Raw genomic sequence first — 19716 nt, forward strand, 5'->3', positions numbered from 1 at the left:
TTTTGTGACAGCAATAAAGTAACTCAAGTCGTCAGGGAAGTTGGCACAGATTACATTAGAATTTACGGCATAACCCGCAGGATACGAATCAGCCACAATTATACGTCCTTAAACCTTCTTTTTAGGAATATATTTACCACTCCTTTCCAATACCTTCCAGCCTAATCTATTCTTCGAAACACTTCACAACTCGCCGAATTTCGAAGCAATATACTAATAATTTCCATAATTAGCAATAAAATTCACGTAATAACATAAGAAAACTGTAATTTGTCCGGATGCCAGCGGGTAACGTAACACAAACTTGAATGAGCATTTGCTCAAGACGGGGTCGACGTCGACTTGACGAAGGCGATCTTATTCGTTGTCTTATTTGATAAACAAGACCACCTTTGACCAAGGGGGCGACATACCCATAAGGATAATGCGTATAGGTTTTGATACATCAGTGCCATCTATGCCAGTGGTCCAAGACTGCCGCGAAATTTGAATGGACATCTCGGCGCCTGTTCTTTTACGCGTCACGATAGGGCGTGCTATTCAGGCTTAATAATGCTACTGCGATTGCGAGAAACTTAAAAGCAATGAATGTAGGAAAATCTTCCTGATGAACTTCCCCAGGTTACTTAACTAGTAACCATAATACAAGATTCATGTACAAAGTCAACTGGCGATCTGGTGGTTGGTAAGAATAATGATCTCGGAAACTTACTTCAGTGGACATTGGTATTTATTGATACAATAACTGGTAAAAGAAATACAACAATAACAATTTCAATATGACATACTAGAGATGAAATCTGTGGAAGTTAACAATTCTACAAGCACATGAGATGCACAAGCAACAAATATCAATTACAACATGAGATAGCAGCCTTTGCGTAATAGGAGAAAGATTCCATTACTTAAGTAAACACTCCACAGTTACAGACAAAGAGGGTGACCCAGTATTCCTTGAGGTAGATGTATCTTGCAACACCTCTGGGACAGGGAAAATAATGCTAATCCTGAAACCATAGACCATAACATTACTTCACTAGAAATAAGCATGCAATTATGAATATCATTTCATGGAAGATAATTATTTCATTATGAAAGGAGAAGGACATTATTTCGTAGGAAGTAGTTCATGACGAGTACCCATTAAGATAGCATATGTCGGCAGAGGAGTCTTAAAATGAAAGGTTCTTGTAAGTTAATATCCATCACTTATACGAAAGAAAGTATCCCAAAAGAAGAAAACAAGAAAAGTGAAGAATATTTTATACCAATGTAGTAGAAATTAAGTTCTTACTTCAAAGGGAAAGAGATTAAAGTTCTAAGAAATGTAAACATCGTAGAACACTTAATGAATAATGCTCAATTAATGACAATTAAACAGTTGAAAGGACAGAGTTGAAATAGCAAATTACATACATAACCAACAAAATGGTTAGCATTAAACAAACCTAAGAATAGCACTAGCGATAAATGAGTAGTTTGAACACTAGAAAAACTGCAAGTACAATGAAAAACATATTGAAATATAAGGAATACAAGACACCATAAAATTTTCAAAACATGAGAAAAGGTTAGCTAATCACAGGTTGAAATAAAAATGGAATAATGAAGGAAACAGAATTACTCACACTTTCATCACCAAATACATTTCATACCCACGCAATTTAGCAATAACCAAGATCATTGAGACTCGTATCCTTCATCGAGCACATTCCAAAATCGTAAGGGACACTGTAAGCAATAAAAAAAGTCTGCAGTTAACACTAATGACTATCAATAAGCCTCAATATCACGTTTGTTTACAGCGAGATTGAATATGGCAGCCCCCAGTTCGTTACTGCTCAGAAAAATAGGCTACACCAGCGCCTCTATGTTGGGTAGGCCGTTGGACCACTGGGGCTCCGGAAAAATCAAAACAAAAGAGGTTTTCCATACGATATATCGCAGTTTTGTCGCCCCCTTGCTTTGACGACTATGAATACAGGCGCGCTTGAGCATTTGCTTGTTTACAATAAGGCGCGACTATGAAAGCGGACAAGCTCGCCTTATTACAAGGCGAGCTTGATGAAGCTCGTCTCATTCAACAATGACTTGAGACCGTCTTGTTTGGCGACTATGAAACGGAAATAGCGAATAAGCTCGTGCTTGAGGCGATCTTCATCAAGCAAATGCTCAAGACGCGACTATGAATACGGGCCTTAGACCCTTTAATATTATTATCAACCCAGTAACGAAAAGGATTATCTCCGCTCAGTGGCATTACTGTGTTGAAACCGTCGTTGAAAATTAACGTCATTGTGGATGGTGATTACTTGGCCTTTTCTCCTTTCTTCTCGTGTCCATATCGAATGTACTGTGAGTCTATACAGTATCCCAAAAACTAAAGGGAGATCACAATCGCTATCGTTCAAAATTTAGCTTGTTCCCTCGTGGTATATTATTCCTAGGTCTCGTTGCTATGACGGAAATAGCACGCAGTAATGATAGCGATATGATTGTTTAATGAAGTTGATCGACTTTTCAAAACAAAATATGAAACAATTTTTTTGTCTCTAAAATGCTCTCTCCGACACACGGCTTTGCACACGTATCACGGTATATTAGTAACAAATAGAATATTAGTAACGTTTTTACTTTTCACAAAAAGTATAAGGTACTGAGATCGCATTTTTTCACAGTGCATTTAAATTTTATTTCTTACTTGCTTTTCATTTGGAAGTTTTTGTTTCGGCGAAAATCTCTGTCGCGATCACTTATGAGCTGGCGCGTTATCGTGGTTGAAACGCCATCGTGAGAGACGAATTTTGAATTTAAACGGTGATTTTCCCGCACCAAAGCGTTCAACAATTTGACATTATCAGGGTCCGTCGATGCGGTAGGACCCGATCTGTTGAGCCTCTGTTCCATTTAAAACGACTATCCCACTCAAAAAACTGGCTCCCACTCATAACTTTATTAACAAAGGCCTGCTGAATCATTCGAAACGTCTACGAAGCATTTTAGCCAAGTTTTAAATAAATTTTCACGCACACACGCTTTGCCTATAGCTCCTTCATTTCTGCCGTTGGACGTGGCTACGAACAGGTTAAGACACGTACCGCTGCTGCTAAGCAACGACTCCACGCAAACAAACGCAACACCTTTCGTTTCAGTCGTTAGATATGTCGTAAGATGGCGCACTTTGTTTCATTTCGATCCGTTTAACGGTTTGCGCAGAATTAAATCAGATCGGTCCATTTTTTTTCACACCTTGTATATTTATTGTTGAACATTATTACTGTTCTTTATGTTAGAGAGACGGACAGGGCTACATTTATGCATTATATTTTTATTAACAAATATACTTTCTTAGTAAATTTTATCATCATTATCATTGGTCAACAATCCTAAGATTAGTGCAACTGATTCAGACGTAATATAATGGAAGTTTGTCATATTTAAATGATAGGTAGTAGTATTTTTCCACAATAATTTAATTTTTACGGCGCATTTCGGCTCACGGTGTCTCTTTGTTACATGTACTACAAATCCTTGTGCCAGTTGATGGCTCTGTGAGCCGAAACTCGTCGTACGGATTAAATTACTGTGGAAAACTGGAACTACCTTTTATTTCAATAATCCTAAGATTGATTTGACACAGACTTCTCTATTTTTTCCATATATTTTATTCGAGCTCTTCCTTTTCCTTCCCTGCCATTTCTTTGTCCAACAATTATCTTCATCAGGCTATCGGGTCTCAAGTATTATTCAGGATATTGCCATAGAACTTTACACTTTTCCCAAGCGGTCTTGGGCACACCTGGTTTTTATTTCATGCGCTATGGAACTACCTCTCTGCCGATGGAAACGTCTCGCGAATATGGGTAGGAGAAGGCGGAGGAATGGAGGGGGAGGAATTATAGAGAGGGGAATGAGAGTTTAAAGAGATGGAGAGAGAGTTTTGAAAGATTAATGGCGAAGAGAGAAAGGATCGGGGAAAGGAGAGAGCTTTGGGGGAGGGGGGTTGATTTTCGGAAGTTGGTCGGTTGATGACGTGGGGGTGGAGTGGGAGGGGGTGTCTTTTGGTTGGTCTTCGAGGGTTGGGAATAAAAGAAAGAGCAGGGGGTGGTTGACGGGGTGGGAGAGTTGAAATTGAGGGGGAATGGGCGGGGTTCTTCAGGAATCATTGGTGATCTATGGCAGACTCTGCGACGGTGGAGATGACAGAGCGTAGAAGGCTCTCCGTGAGTGTGTGAGTGTCTCCAAGAACAAGGAAAGCTCTCAAACTGCGCCCTCTGTGGGCAGGAAGAGAATAAATCTGCATTATAAACCTCGTAGATTGGCGAGAATCTAAGCTGGTCCGCCGCCATTGCGCGTTTTCAATCTATTTCCTACAGAAGATACAGCTTAAAAATACCTCTTAAGAAGCTATCACCTTTAGATGCCAGTGACATAGATTTGTATTTAAACCATGCTGATAAGTCGGTGATTAGGTCTTTGAATAAAACTAATTGTTTCAGATGTGATGATGTAGAAATCCATGCAATAAAATGCGGTAGTTTCTGTAGTATCATTCATTATCAATAAAAATAATATTAAGAGCGTAAAAGTGCCATAGAGACCGCATGATTTCTTTTTATCTTTGATTTTTGAATGTATCCTCGTTTTGAGGCTTACATGAAATTTTCATTTTACTAAGGTATAGTGACTTGGATGTGATAGTCTGAGGAGGACAATCGTTCTTGGACTGTAACATGGGGAAAGATACCTCGTATGGAATTTAAAGATCGTATTAAGATGAATACAATGGGATGAGAATACGTGAACTTGGAAGCTGAGCTAAAGAAATGGTGATTGGAAAAAACTGCTGCGAACCTATCTCAGAATTACTTTGAAACTGTCGAATGCTGATTTTGACTTCACTTTTTAATTATTGAAAGGGTAATATGATAACGTGTCTGCGTGATCGTGACTTAATTATTGTTATAGTGATTTTATAATTGCTGAAATAACATTAGTGTTCTATTAATTGACGCATATGTATCACTTGCTACATTTCTTTGTCTAAAGTTCATATTTTGTTGATCGGAATTTGAGTGGGAGGGGAAATTTTTCACAGTTCACTAAAGTGATATTTAAATTCTCTTTGTATGGATTCGTCTAAAAATCTTAAGAAAATTTTCCCTCGGATTGGGATGGTATTCTTATCAAGGGAGATGGTCGCTAAGTTTATCTCTCGAATTATTTTCGCGTTTCGAGCTCCAAGCTAGCCATTATTGGAAGAGGAAGCTTAGATATTCAAAAAGAACTTCCGGGTGCCGTTAAATTTGAGAAATTCGAGTTATCAAAGTAAATAGTGAGGAACAATAGTAGGTAGTCGTTTCATTCGGTTACTTTCATGAAATTCTTTTAAGTAATCCTATCGTGCCATTCTTAGGTTTGGCTTTCCCCTTAGATTAATTTCTCTATTCTCAAAATTGTGGAAGATAGTTATAAATGTGTACTCAACATGCCTTATATTCTACATGTGAACGTATTACAGTGTCTTACTCCATTTTGTTTTTGCTATTGTGATGTGGTTCAATACTACTGAGTGTAACAGATTTTATTGTAAAAAATAGTTAATTGATAGCTTCTTTTCTATTTCACAATGTATTTTTGCATTGAGCTCAACCACTGCAGACAAAACTTTCATAATGGCATATCATTATTTTGCTGGAAACCCAGCCACAGGTATTCCTTTTAATCCTCAAGGTTATTTACATTTTACTGTTAATTTTTGCTCGTAAGTCAATAAAACTTCGTGAAATTGAAATAAAAATATTATGAAATAATACTATCGCGTGAAAAACGAATGGGCGTACAAAACAAGCCTAAATATTCCGTCTCGTTGAAAAATTCGTTTCTTCCGTTAATAATTCGTCTTATACACGGGAACATACTACAGTATCCTCTCTTTTTGTTTGTAACTTCTTAGGAAGGGCAACCTATAAGTTTGAAATCCAGAATAAATAGGATTCCGATTTAATTTTCAGTTGATATTACATTTGTTGCAACATAAGGAGGTTGGTTCGATCCCAAGGACCAAGATCTGGAGGTTTTATATCTAGGCGGAATCAGTTAAGTACTGCATCGCCTCCGTAACGTCGGCCAGGTGTGTGAACTGTGACAACTCGACGCGGCTTCACCCCGAAGACCCTGATAGTGCAATTATTAATTTTAACCGCGGAAGCCTTCCTTTTAGAGCTAGTAATTTTATATAGTTTGATCATCAACTGGAGTAGTTTAGGTACGGATCTCCTAGCAAATTTTGAAGGAATTTAAGCAATAAAACCTTAATGATTCTTGATTGTGCATGTAAATAATATATCGGAACCTAATTATAATTCCCAATTTCTCGAAATCAAAAAAATTATAAACATTGTGAACCTCTAAATAGATATCAACATAAATCAGCACCACCGTCAAAACAAAGTATCCACAAATTTGAACGCAGTTTGAACAATTAGAGACATTTTTGAATTATTTTATCATTTCTGTGGTTTCGACGGACTCTCTCTCGCAATCGTATTAAAGTGTCACCTTTCCGTCAAGGGCAGGTCAGAAATAGACGCCGTGTCGCAGCGGTGGACGGCGGGGCGGACGGGCTGATTACTTGAGCGTTTGAATTGGGGAGAGTGAGAAATGTTAATTAAGCCGAGTCGCCGTGCTTTGAAAAGTGAAGGCGCGGTGCACTATGGGAACTCCTTAGTTAAACTCGTTAAGAGGACGCCAGGGCGGCCGGTTGTGGCCGGGGGGATGGGGAGGGGGGAGAGGTCTCGGTCGCCCTGGCAACACGCGACCCTGAGTCTTCGCAGCTTTCCCCGCGGCTCAAGGGTGCGTGTGGGGGGTGTTAATTAGCCCCGAATCAAAGGTGGGGTGTGTCGCGGGGGAAATTGCCGGACGTCCCCGCGGTTGAGACGGGTGACCGTGATTACTTCGTTCCTTAGACTCGTGATTTCCCTGGTTATTACCCTTCAAATTAATTTGGCCAATGTTTGCATCCTCTTCATAACCGTTGGCTGCATGTGAGTCGTTGGATGTGGTTTCCACATTCTAGCATCCCTCGAATTTTCGTCGATCTTCTCCATGCTGGGGTTAGTTTCTTCTAATGAACGTCGCCAAAGTTGGTCGAAATCGATGACCTAATCACCTGGTCACGTTTAAGTGGAGTGACCCAGGTATGCATCGAATGGAAAGGCCTTTAAATCCAAGTTCGTCGTTTGCATGGTGCTCATATTGAGAAATGAAATGCACCTTCTAAATTTAAATATACAAAAAATATATGAATGCACAATTGAAGAGATATAAAATATAAGCGGGAGTAATATATAAGAATTATAAACTGGAAGTAGAGTTCTTGGGTTTCCAGCCGGGTCCAAGGGCTTTTGAGCACCGACGTTTCGAAGGCTAAGTCTGCCATCGTTTTTCATTCACCCTTCAGCATTCACCCTGAAGACGATGGCAGACTTAGCCTTCGAAACGTCGGTGCTGAAAAACCCTTGGACCCGGCTGTAAACCCGAAAACTCTTCCTCCAGTCTATTCGCCGGGAACACCTTGGATCCTTCAGGAATTATTAAGCTTTTAAATAGCTCCTTTGCTCTGTCTTGAGTTTTTTCTATATCGTTTGTTCATTTTACATTAAACTTTTCTCCTTGAACACGAAGTGTTGTATGAATATGACGTTGTCAGTTAAATTTTATGACATTATGATCTTGCTCGTCTGAAAGACACTTAATCCTCTGTCGATACTGTCATATCTTGTTGATATAAATGTTATAAGATTTCCATATATATTGTGTTAATATCATGATATCGTTACCATCTCTTTATTTGTTTTGTTATCATTATAAACGAAATGTAACTCTGTTTACAACTCCATACTATGTTCAAATGAATGTAACTTGGTCATTTAAAGTTTTTTTTTCTTTTTCGTAGTCACGGTAGTTGGATTTATTTGACCGCATTACCCAGATAAAATTTATTTTGAGGATTCTAAATGGGGATCCTTCCTCAAATACTTTTTTTAGTATCTGATTAGTACTAAAACAAGATATTATTTATTACGTAATAGCCTGACAGATGAATATATTAAGGAAATAAGTAATTGTTATGCCAGTCTGTTATCTCTCAATTCTATGGGGCATAATTCACTCCGGTCTCTAATGCGTCTAATAGCGGCAAAAAAGATAAAGGATGAATAGAAACATGAAAATTCGTTATTTATTATTAATATTGTGCTCATAGGGAGAGGTGAATTAATTCAGTCGTCACTACAATGGCTTCCCATTTATATTAAGTACCTACTCATTCAGTGATAACAGGCAGAAATTTCGTACTTCAGACCTTGAGTGAAACGAACTGTCGCCATCTTCTCCATTCGGTGACTTGCGTAAACCTTGCCGGCACTCAATGCTAGCCACTGCCTTTGAGTGTCATCATCGGATTTAAACAACGTTCATTTGTCGAGACAAGAGTGGGGACTCGAACTTAATCTGTGAAAATACTCGGCGGTACATTTTTTGTGGAGTTCGCCCAACTATAACCATATTTAAATAAATAAAATATCGTAGCACTTTTCCACAAAATGTTTTACTGCGTACAATGAGTTTTAGCTCACTGAGCTATCATCTGGTTCAAGACCACGTCTAACTTCCACCAGTTGAAGCCTGAATATGTTGAACTAACTATAACCATGTTTATATTGTGGATGGTGTTAACATAAAGGCAACAGACGAAGTGAAGTACCTGGGAATCACGTTAATTTCGATCCTCTCGTGTGGGACACTTATAAGGAATAGTTTTGGCTGAGCCCTGAAGAAGTTAAGATTCGTCAAGCACATTTTGGGATGATTTTCGGGTGAGAAAGTAAAAGAAAGGTGCTATTTTGCACTCGTCCGACCGCACCTTGAATATTCAGTGAGCATATCCGATTCCGTGCAGAAAGACTTAATCCGCGAACTGAATAAAATGCAAAGGACGGCTGCGCGTTTCGTCAAAACTGCTACGGGCGTACAGACAGCGTAACCCAGATGTTAAGTGAATTAAGCTGGGAGCCGCTGGAGATTCGGAGGCTGCGCGCTAGGCTTAGATCGCTTAAAAAATTAGGAATAGATATTTTTAAGAGCGACACAGAGAACATAATATTAGAGCCCCACTATATTTCCAGGTCCAACAGAAGCGATAAATTAAGAGAGATATTTTTCCGAACGGATAGATATAGGATTTCTTTTTCCCCCCGAACCATAAAGGACTTTAATAAATGCTAATCTTAGTTTCGTTTGAGTGTTTCCTTTTCTTTGTATACGGCTGGTGTCCTAACACTCCTTGCCACACGCCTTTTAGGTGGCTTGCGGGGTAATATGTAGATGTAGATGAACCTAAAAATGGAAAATTTGGATACGAAATATTTATCTGATCCAAAGAAATGCATAGTTTTCTGATGCGCGCGAAATGACTAAAATAATTAATGTGAGCAGCCCGCATACCACCCTAGTACCTTTATTGAGCAAGCTATGCACGAAAAAAGACTTAAAATATTTTTACTTTCGAACACAATTCAAAATATTTTTCAAGATGAGTGTGTTATAACACAAACGTGAGAAATGATTGCATGATGACCCCCACCCCCGAAGCGTATTTCTGATTACGTGCCTTCTTGCAGATATTTTAGTGTTAATTTAATTATTATCCGATAGGTTCACCATTTCATAAATATACCTCAACTTACAAACCGCGCAATTATGAATTCATAATGGATGATATAAGCTGAGATTTAAATGTCACTGCATCATTCATGAAAATCTCGCAACCTCTCGTTGAAATATATCGTATCATTTTCTTCCATTGGTGTATGTGCACGACGTATCTGCGGCATTTTCCATTAAGCTAATCGTGTGTTCGTGTTAAAAAAAACTTGAGTGCTTTTCAATGTAAGCTCTTGAAAAATTTATATTTATATTAATAAATTTTATGTGAATGCTATTCAAAATGTTACGGAGTGATCTTGAAAGGAAAAGGGTTGAATAATACGCAACAGTTCCACTGTCGTGTCACCTGTGGAAGGTGTGAAGTATTCCATATTTAATTTAGAAGTGGTAGCTCTGTAGAGCGGCTCTGAAGGTAAATGTGTTCATTACGAGCTTATATTGACATTTTGCTCATTTTCGTTCGTTGCCTTAGATGTCTCACCAATAAAAAAATTTGCAAAGTAGTTTTTGTCGCAACTGATGCAAAAAATCGTCATTTTCCAAGTTTGTACTACATCACACTGTAACCTCTAAAGATATTTTGGTTGAAAATAAATAAATATGAAGTTTTTTTCGTGTATAGCATGCTAAAGAAGAATTCAATAATTTTCCGGTAAATGGGTATGTGCAGTAGGAATATGAAATAGTCAAGCAATATGCGGAAATAATAATCTTGTTCTTTTGACACGACTCTAAAGCTTGAGTTGATAGCGCTACAAGCTCTTCATTTGCTTTACTATCGCATTGCTTGGAAGTGTAATTCTATTAGCAGCTCTAGAATGTATTCAAATTGATGTAGTTTCTTCAATCAATATTTCAACTCCTGTTATCTGTGTAATATCCATGTTAAATGGATTAATTTGACAAAATTACTTAAAACATTTACTTGATGGAATAAGGAATCAATTTATTAACGCACTACTTCGATAAATTCTCAGACCGATACGGTATACTTGTTCCCTGAATCCCATATATATCCTGCATTATTATGGGTGCATAGATTTTTCATAGGAAAACGGCAAGTTCTAAATAATTCCGTATTTTTTTATCTGACTGAATGGTCACAATGCATAATCTGTTTCATCTAGCCCTATTCCAGTGTGAGGGTACTTGCATTTATAAAGAATATCGCGCATTCACTAGTTTGGGTAAAGCTTCGAGTAGGTCAAATTATCGATTATTGCTTAGAGCCCATTATCCAGAGGTGAGAGCTCTACAGAGAGGGAGAAAAAAAGCTTCGTGTCTCGGTTTCCAAGGTTGACGCTGGAGGGAGCGTGCTGATTGGTTGTAATGCGATGCGCTGCTGAGCGAAGTCATTTGCCGCTCACTTGATGGACGGCTCGCTAAGTGGAGAGCACCGAGTAAGGGCCTCACCACGTCGGAGTTTGTGAGGAAACCCCTTCTTCAAACATATCATTCAAGTTTTTCACGGTGTATTTAATTACCTTATTCCTAATTATGCATTAAAATTCTTAAATATTATAAAAATATTTATTATAAAAATTCCTAAATATTATAAAAATATTTATTATAAAAATTCCTAAATATTGTAAAAATATTTAGTAATTCTTTTCAGGCCCTGCACCAGGTAATCGGCTTCAATTCCGTCAAAGCTTCGGAAAACGACTCGCTTCCCCTTTTTTCCGTGTTTATCTCAGCATTTCAGATTTCACACTTCACCTTACCCGTTTTCAGTTTGAAATTTGAAGTTTTAATAATATTTCATCTATCTCATGTCGAACATTTGGTTGCTGAAAGACGGAAAAGTTATAATATTGCGTTCAAGAGATGTGTCAACCATATGCCTTTTTTCAATGCTATCGAACAATTATGGTTAGTGAGTTAACGGGAATGAATGTTAACATAAATGGCGATTTCTCCCACTGCAAGGGATTAATCAATCTTCCTCCTGCCTTTAGCAATACAGGAATCTAGTGTCAGCATAAACATAAAGTTTGGTGAATCGTTTTATCTTTTCCACAATCGTCCTTTTATTTCCTTGGACCATCCATCCGATTTATAGAAGCTTGTTAACCTTCTTGATGTACCAATTCTTGAGACTTGATTCTTGTAAGATTTGCTTGATGTACCAATGTGCCTGTATAGACATGTTAAATTGATTCTTAGTTAAAACTTTCGCGGGTGCTCGACATATTGAATAGAAAAAATTAAATACCCAACTCTTCAGAATCCCTTGAAAAAGCGACCAGCATCGGTCGGGAAACGTTGGGGCCACCCAAGAATTGACGCGGCGACATAGCCCAAAAGTTTTTATTCAAGATGATAAATTGACCTTTTTTTCTTTCTCTTGGACTCAATTTTTAACGTTAAATAGTGTCTTGTAGTTTAAGACTTTATTAATTAAATGCAAAATATTTGGCCAACGTTCTGTTATATTTTTGCACCTTTATCGGGACAATGAATGAATATGATTTATTTTTGCAATGAATATGATTTATTTTTGCAATGAATATGATTTATTTTTGCAATGAATATGATTTATTTATTCTCTGAAATTCCCGTTTCCGTGCGCACTGGTAGTACACCTGTCCCTCTTGGGCTCATGAAAAACTGTGGGAATTAATTGCACCGACTACTTTTCTAATTTAAATAGGCTCCGAGTATTTAGTAAAAGAAAACATTACGAACAAGAAAAACTGAAGAATTCCTTCACAACAAAACTATTATTGTGTTAATGTTAAAACTAAAGCTTCATAGCCACACCAGGCAGCATAACGCACCAGGGGCGGCACTGAATACAAGCTCCCTTGGCATTTTTTCTACCGACGCTCATGCCCATTAATGTTTCAGGCTTCAATTCTGGAGAACGCGTGTTTTTATTTCCATCAAGAAAATGAATCTTAAACGCAGTTGCCCATTACTTTATATGTATATCATCTTTTTTAAATTCCCAACGGCATGGGTAAATGTGTTTACGGTTATGGTTAAATTTTTTGCTTTTACATTATGGATGATTAATATGATTATTTCGTCGTAAAAATTGGGTATACGCAAGAGACAGGTGATAGAGCAGAGAGTGTATTGGGGTGAGTTTATTGCTATAATGTTGACTTCACACCCCGTGGGCCACGGTTCAAATCCCGACGATGGCATAGATTTTTCAGGGACTGGCCAATGCGCGCTCGAGTGTTTTGTGGAGGGCATTTCAGGCACAGTACACCATCCGTCGAATGGGACGTTAATCCCTGGTCTTGGTGATTGAAGCCTTCTGCTAAGAGGAGGTTGACGCCTACACCGGGTTTCTCTCTATTCTTTTTACATTATTTACTCATACCTCATGGCACAATTATTAAAGTTTGCTAGTACTCTCGATTTCTTTTCAAAGAGAGCTTTCAAGAACGAGTTACTGGAAGCCGAGGAAATAACCCATTAATCCCTATTTACCGGACTTGTGCCTTCTATAGGTTCTTCGTAGTGAATGGTAGAAAATTATGGGATGCCTTATCTAGAGAAGTCTTCGGTTTCAAAACTAGCCGAATACATCGGAAAAGGCTCTTTCACTAACTGTTTATAAAACAAATTTCACGCTCTGACCTAGCCTCACCATAATATATGTAATTTAATGCAACTTTCAAATGGAAAATTTGCACAAAACATTGTTTCTGTATTTGTTTGAAATTACCTTGCTGAGTTGCCTATGTATTGTTTTCTTGTCTTGTATTTGTTACTTAAAAAATGGTCCGATAAATACTGGAATATCTACTCATAACGGGCGATTATTCTCTTGTAAATTTATAAAAAGCTCACATGAGGCTCAGTGGTCTTCAAGTATGTTTCAAATTTTTGATGAAAAATTCTGTGCTGGGATTACGATATGTAATTTTTTCTCTCTTTTAAATGTCTTCGACTGTCGGTTGTCTCAAAATACAATACCATACGTGAACAGAGGAAAGAAAAAAGTAGGACTATTAGAAATTTTCCGAATCGGTGCTTGTAATAACTGCGAAACAAAATTTATTGTTGACCTTGTTTTGTGACGTTTAAACTTCTAGCTGTTACGTCAGTGGTTTTCCAGACGCTACGTTTATTCATCCCAGCTTTGGAACTTACGAACTATGTTATATTCGTCACCTTAGGTGTTTAACCCTCGTCAACGGAAGCGGCCATTTCTCGGTCTACGGATTCATACGATATCATATCACACGGAGGTCGTCTCAGGTTTCTTTATTTTTTTATATTTTTTGTAACGAGGGTCGAGAAGTGAGTAGCGCGGGCAAAAAGTGGGATTTGGTTGAGGCTCTGTGGTTTCACATTCGGAAGAGGCGGAGGAGAAGGTTTTGCCTTTGGAAGGAGGACAACGAGTTTTGATGGGATAGGATTTCGCTGAGAGCCCGTGTTTTGTTTTTGATGGAGTCCGCTTTTGGAAGGACGGCGAAAATGAGGCGAAGATAAGTCACCATGGCAACCGAACTGGCGTCAAACGAATCCAGGGGATATTTCTCTCTTTTCTTGTTTTGCATTCTCTTTCCAGATTCTCTGTTACGAATATGTCCTTCCATGAAATCTTAGCATGTACTAATATTACCTCCGTGAGACATGAGAACCTTACGAAGAAAGTAGGACACGAATTCACTCACTTGAAAAGTAAATGTTCGCTGCACGGTTTAATTTTTAATTAAAAGTCAGTGTAGCAATTTTTAATGTAACGTACGTGTGTAAATCAAAGTTACTTCTTTTAAATTTAACTGAAATCATTTACTTTTTCGGAAACTTAAATTTTAATTTAAACTAGATAGTCTTTATCGAAAGTAGCATTATCATTTAATCAGTTTTTTTTTTAACTTTACTGACTTTGCACGCGGGTATATAGATTTCGTCCATTATAATGTGAGCGCTTTTATTGAAAAACGAATAAAAATTAGCTATAATTGCTCAAAATAATTGTTTTTTGAGCATGCATAATTTTTTCGCCATTATTTGACAACAGTTTATGCATATATTTTACTCGGGTTCTCTTAGCAAGTAGTTAATGGGTACCACCGCTTACACGCAATGCGACCGCCATATGTCGTTAATGAAAAAATCGCGCTTGTCGTATTTTTAGAATAAGAATTGTTATTATTACATTTTGCGGGATGATCATTCCATTGTTGATGTTACCGCATTATTTTTATATTTTCCTTTTTTCATTCGCAGTGATACCTATGTAAAGTTTTAACTTAGTGTATCTCCGTATGCATTACTATTGTTAGTCCATTATTTGTATTGTAATCATATTATTTCCAAAGTAGGTTGATTATTGTGTTTAATGTTCGTTTCATTACCGAAAACTGTGATGCAGAGAGGATTCCTCACCTTATTTCACAGTTTCGACATATTGTCACGTTTAATCCTTTACATGGATCTGTATTTGAAGAGAAGGATTTAAGAAAGATTCTGGCTTATTCAAGTGGGGTGTTGGGTTTACATCGGCAGAAAATTATGACAAAGAAAACTATGCTGAAGTTTAGTATAAAATAGTATGCAGCTGAGGAGAGCGCGTTAATTATAACATCGAAATGGAGAAACAGAAACTGGAAGATATGAATGAACTCTATTATTTGGGAAGCAGAATAACAGGCGATGAAAGAAGAAAGATTGAAATCATCAGTAGAATAGCCCAGGTGAAACAGAATTCCATCAAAAGAAAGATCTTCTTTCGGCAAAACTTTTAGCACAAATAAAGGAAAATATTTATCTGGAAATTTTTTTAGAGTAGGTATGCATTTGTATGGAAGTGAGGCATGGGCATATAACAACAGCGGAGAAATCAAGAGAGGAGACTTTCGAAATTCGGAGCAGTAGAGAATGATGATCGACCGAGTAATTAATGAGGATGTCAAAAGAAGAGTAGGAGACAAGCTTCATCAGGAGATACCTTGATAAGGAGACGAAACAACCTTATTGGCCATGTCTTGTGGCATAATGGAATCATGGAGGCAATCTTCGAGGGACAAGTGGATGTCAAGGGCAGAAAAAAAGGCCTGAAATAAAATATATGGAACAGGTAAAGGACGTGAAAAAGAAAAAATACGTAAGTGTGAATGGATTAGCTGATAGAAGAATTGAGTGGTGAGCTTCGACAAAACACTCTTAGTGTTGCTGACATGTGATGATGCTGAGAAGGAATTGAATATATTGGGCGAATGAAGATGAACGTGAAAGAGAAGGAATACGTGGGTGTGAAATGATTTGCTGACAAGAGACTTGAGTAGAGAGCGGCGACAGAACTATATTAGGACTTTTGACCAGTGATGACTCATAATTAGTGAAACGTGAGAATCGCATATGCGATAAATTCGATATTGATGCGGTACACGTTAATAAATGCGACATAGGCATGATGACAGGACTTTCATGATATTTAAACCACAAATTTACCTTTTCGATGGCAAAATTCTTAAATTTGGTGCCGAGTCCGCCCCTCGCTGCGCCACTAGGCGTTGGGCCATACTGCCTCATAGACGGTTACATGCATTTTCGCAGCTACTGGAGAGGTTGAGAGAGAACCGTGGTATCTTCTGCGATGGTACGCAAATACACCAGTTAGCATTGTGGATGCAGGGAGGTTTTTCAGAAAGTACAATATAGTTGTGACAGACGCAACCGGTGGAAGGAAGAAAGGTTTGAAACTTGTTCAATGTTGATTTCCAACTGCACGGAGAAAACAACTTTGGGTGTTACAACTAAACGCTATCCAGTCCGCCCCCTCTATGGAAATTATTGGACACTCTGCCACGTAATCCGAGGTATTTTGGTAGATTGTCTAAACGCTTTGCGCTGCCCCTCTAGCTTAGTCTAGTCACATTGCCCAGAGTATCTCCAACAAATAACATGGAACACGTCTATTCAACCCTGTTCAGAAGTCATCACTACTCATCTTCTGTCGGTATGCTTGAAGCTCTCCGTACATAGTTACCGAAGCTCTGCCAGTTAGTGCGTAAGAGCAGGGCGCGTGTGGTGCGCACTTTCAACCTCAGTCTCGTTTAATTCAACTTCGTTTCTCGAAGCCGGCGGACTTCCTCAAGTAATGGACTCAGAAATTGAAAACATTTTAAAGAAATGGGGGTTTTCTCACCTCATCGCACTTTTCAAAGGTTAGTGTAGCATTTTTTCTTTAAATCATGACGTTTCTTGTGCTGTGGTTCTACTTGCGTAAGATGGCACAGCGTACAAGGAAAATAAGATTTGATTGAAACGAACAAACTGGTGTGATAGGGAGTATTTTTGTTAAATATACTTCAAGTTTGGAGTAAATTATTAAGCACTTGATTTATTTTATCAAACGCTTTTGATAGATTTCATCGAACTTTTTGATATTTCATAATTTAGTCAATTGTTACAGTTAACCCATATTGATAGAAAAAAGCCTGCAAATTAAGTTTTATTATGCATCTACGTTTGATATTGATATATAACTACGTAATGTAACTGTGTGCATTTAGTAATCCTCTTAAACTTACAAATGGAGACTGTAGTCTCATTTTATTCACATTTCAAAACAAAGATTCATTATTTACAATAATAATATATTGCGGCGTTTTTGTAAATATTTATTATGGTAACCGATTTAGACTAGTTGTTAGAGACCGTTGTTACAACGCGGGGGGGCCACGTTCAATCCTTCTTGCAGGCGTATTTTTCTCCTATTTATTGTATTTGTTTTGCAGAAACTTACAATTAGTACCTAATTTATGGTTTTAATTCAATTTTAATTTGATTTAAATTTAATTATCAAGTTTTAACCATTGTACTTCTTTGAAGGAGCAGAAATCGACAAAGTAGCCTTTCAGCTAGTAGATGAGATACTCTACAAAGATTACTGACGCCAGGCCAGTTTCTAAAATTTTGCAAGAAATTCCGTGCTAACATTGACTCTGTGCGAGACGAGCCTCCTTTGAACAAGAAGCCTAGGAAAGACTGTTAGTCCTAATTAGTTATGTTTGGTAATTGTCGTATTATTATTTCTTGATGATATTGAAATTGGAATTTGTTTTAGGCTCTCATAGTGGACTATACAAACTAGGAGCAGTTTATCTGTATTGTCCATGTCTCCCCTCTGAATTTATGTCTAGTTTAGAGTTCTGACTATGTTTTTCCATTCTAATTACTGGAAGCCCGATAATCCTTTTTTTGATTCTTCAAGCAACCATATTATTTCTGGTAAGTTCATTGAAGGGTTAAATTTCCTTAGTTATCAAGGTATTTTTGTTGTGACAGAGCATGGAAATGTTCAAGTGTATTTTGCATTGGGATCGATTATCGGTGACAATCTTGGTTTTGATTGTATTCTTGGATTTATAGAGAGCTTTAGTGCTACTTATATCTGTAAAAATTTTAAACTTACTAAATCTGAGTCCTGCTCATGCACTGAAGAAAAAAAGAAACTATTGAGAACTGTTGAAACCTACAATGCTGATGTTGAAGTACGTAACTGTTCTCTTACTGGAATGATGGAAAAATGTATATGGAATAAGGTAGAAGGGTTCAACGTACTAGAAGGGGGAAGCCTCGTCTTGATGCATGATATCTTAGAAGTCGTCATAGTCATAGTTCTAGTTGGTTATGCTAGTCATAGTTTGTAGCCAAATATGGCCTTATAAATATTATGCCAGACTTAATTTCCAAGAAATATTGCACCTTAGATCAGCTTAGCTTTAGAATTATTATTTTTAAATATGGAGATACGGTTTCTAATAAACCTGTCGCTATTGCTAAAGAGGAACTATGTAGTGGGTCTATTAGAAAATCAGCCAGTGAAATGATCAATTTCGTTTTATGCCTTGCCCGTATGATAGGAAATTTAGTACCTGAAGACTACCCATCTAGGAGACTTTTCTTAATGTTACGTGATATTGTTGAAATCCTGTGTTTAACATCAATTCAAGTTGAGTTAATCGATCAGTTTCATTACCTTATTGTTCAACATCATTCTCTATACATATATTAGGTTATTTGGTTATTCCTTTAAACCCAAGTTTCGCTTCATGCTTCATTACTGCTGTGTTCGAACTGCGGACCACTAATTCATACGTGGTGTATGCGCTTTGAAAGAAGGCATAGAATGTTACAACGAAATGCTACTGTTATTTCTAGTCGTATCGACACTCCAATGTCTATTTGTATTAAAACTTGGTTAATTTTAGCCTACCGCTTTCTATCTCAAAAAGGATTTCATAAAAGGATAACTTTCAGTTCAAACTGCAATGTCATTCAAGCAGATAAAATGCATTGTTTTCCTATAGTTAAGAGTAAGATGCCAAATTTTTTCCAAGGCTTGTGTAGAGCATCCACAAATGTCATTTTAAACGGTATCAAATTTAAAGACAATTCTTTTATTGTGGTGGATGCCAATGAGTTAGGATCTCCCAATTTTGGAAATGTAAAATTAAATTATAGTCAATACTTCTAATGAAGTCTCCTTTTTTATTCTCAACTTACTACAATATCATGGAGTTATCATCTGTCATCATTTTGTGTTGATTTAACTGAAAATGTTTCATGCTTTGAATGCAAAATGTTAAGCTGTCCGTTTTCACGAATACTTGAGAATGAACAAAATATTGTTGTATGTACTGAAGATATTTAATAAATAAACTTCATGCGAAAAAAAGGTCCAGTTATTGTCTACCTTATTTATGGGGAGATAAATTAATCAAAATACCAGCTTGTACGTTAACTTTTACACCAACCGCAAGGGGGTTAAAGAAAAGACAAATGAGTAAAGCATTTGACCAATTTAATTAAAAAATTTCAAACAGGCTAATTAAACAATTTAGTCAATTTAATCAAATTCTATAAAGACAGTGCCTATTCTTTTATTATCAAGGTGACTAAACCCTCTATCAATATCCTTGGTTTTACCCAACTCCATCACAGATGGTAGTTGAGATTATGGATCTGGTCGTCTTTGACTAATAGCACTGACTCAATTCAGACATTATGATG

General features: G+C 37.3%; 1 protein-coding gene across 1 annotated transcript in view; it reads left to right on the forward strand.

Annotated features, from left to right (window-relative positions):
* The window catches only part of LOC124168443 (leucine-rich repeat and immunoglobulin-like domain containing-NOGO receptor-interacting protein 4), a 939647-nt gene that overhangs the window by 78313 nt on the left and 841618 nt on the right, over positions 1–19716 (forward strand). The gene's annotated exons all lie outside the window — the stretch shown is intronic.

This window comes from Ischnura elegans, chromosome 11 (genome assembly GCF_921293095.1).
Source record: "Ischnura elegans chromosome 11, ioIscEleg1.1, whole genome shotgun sequence".
NCBI lineage: Eukaryota > Metazoa > Arthropoda > Insecta > Odonata > Coenagrionidae > Ischnura > Ischnura elegans.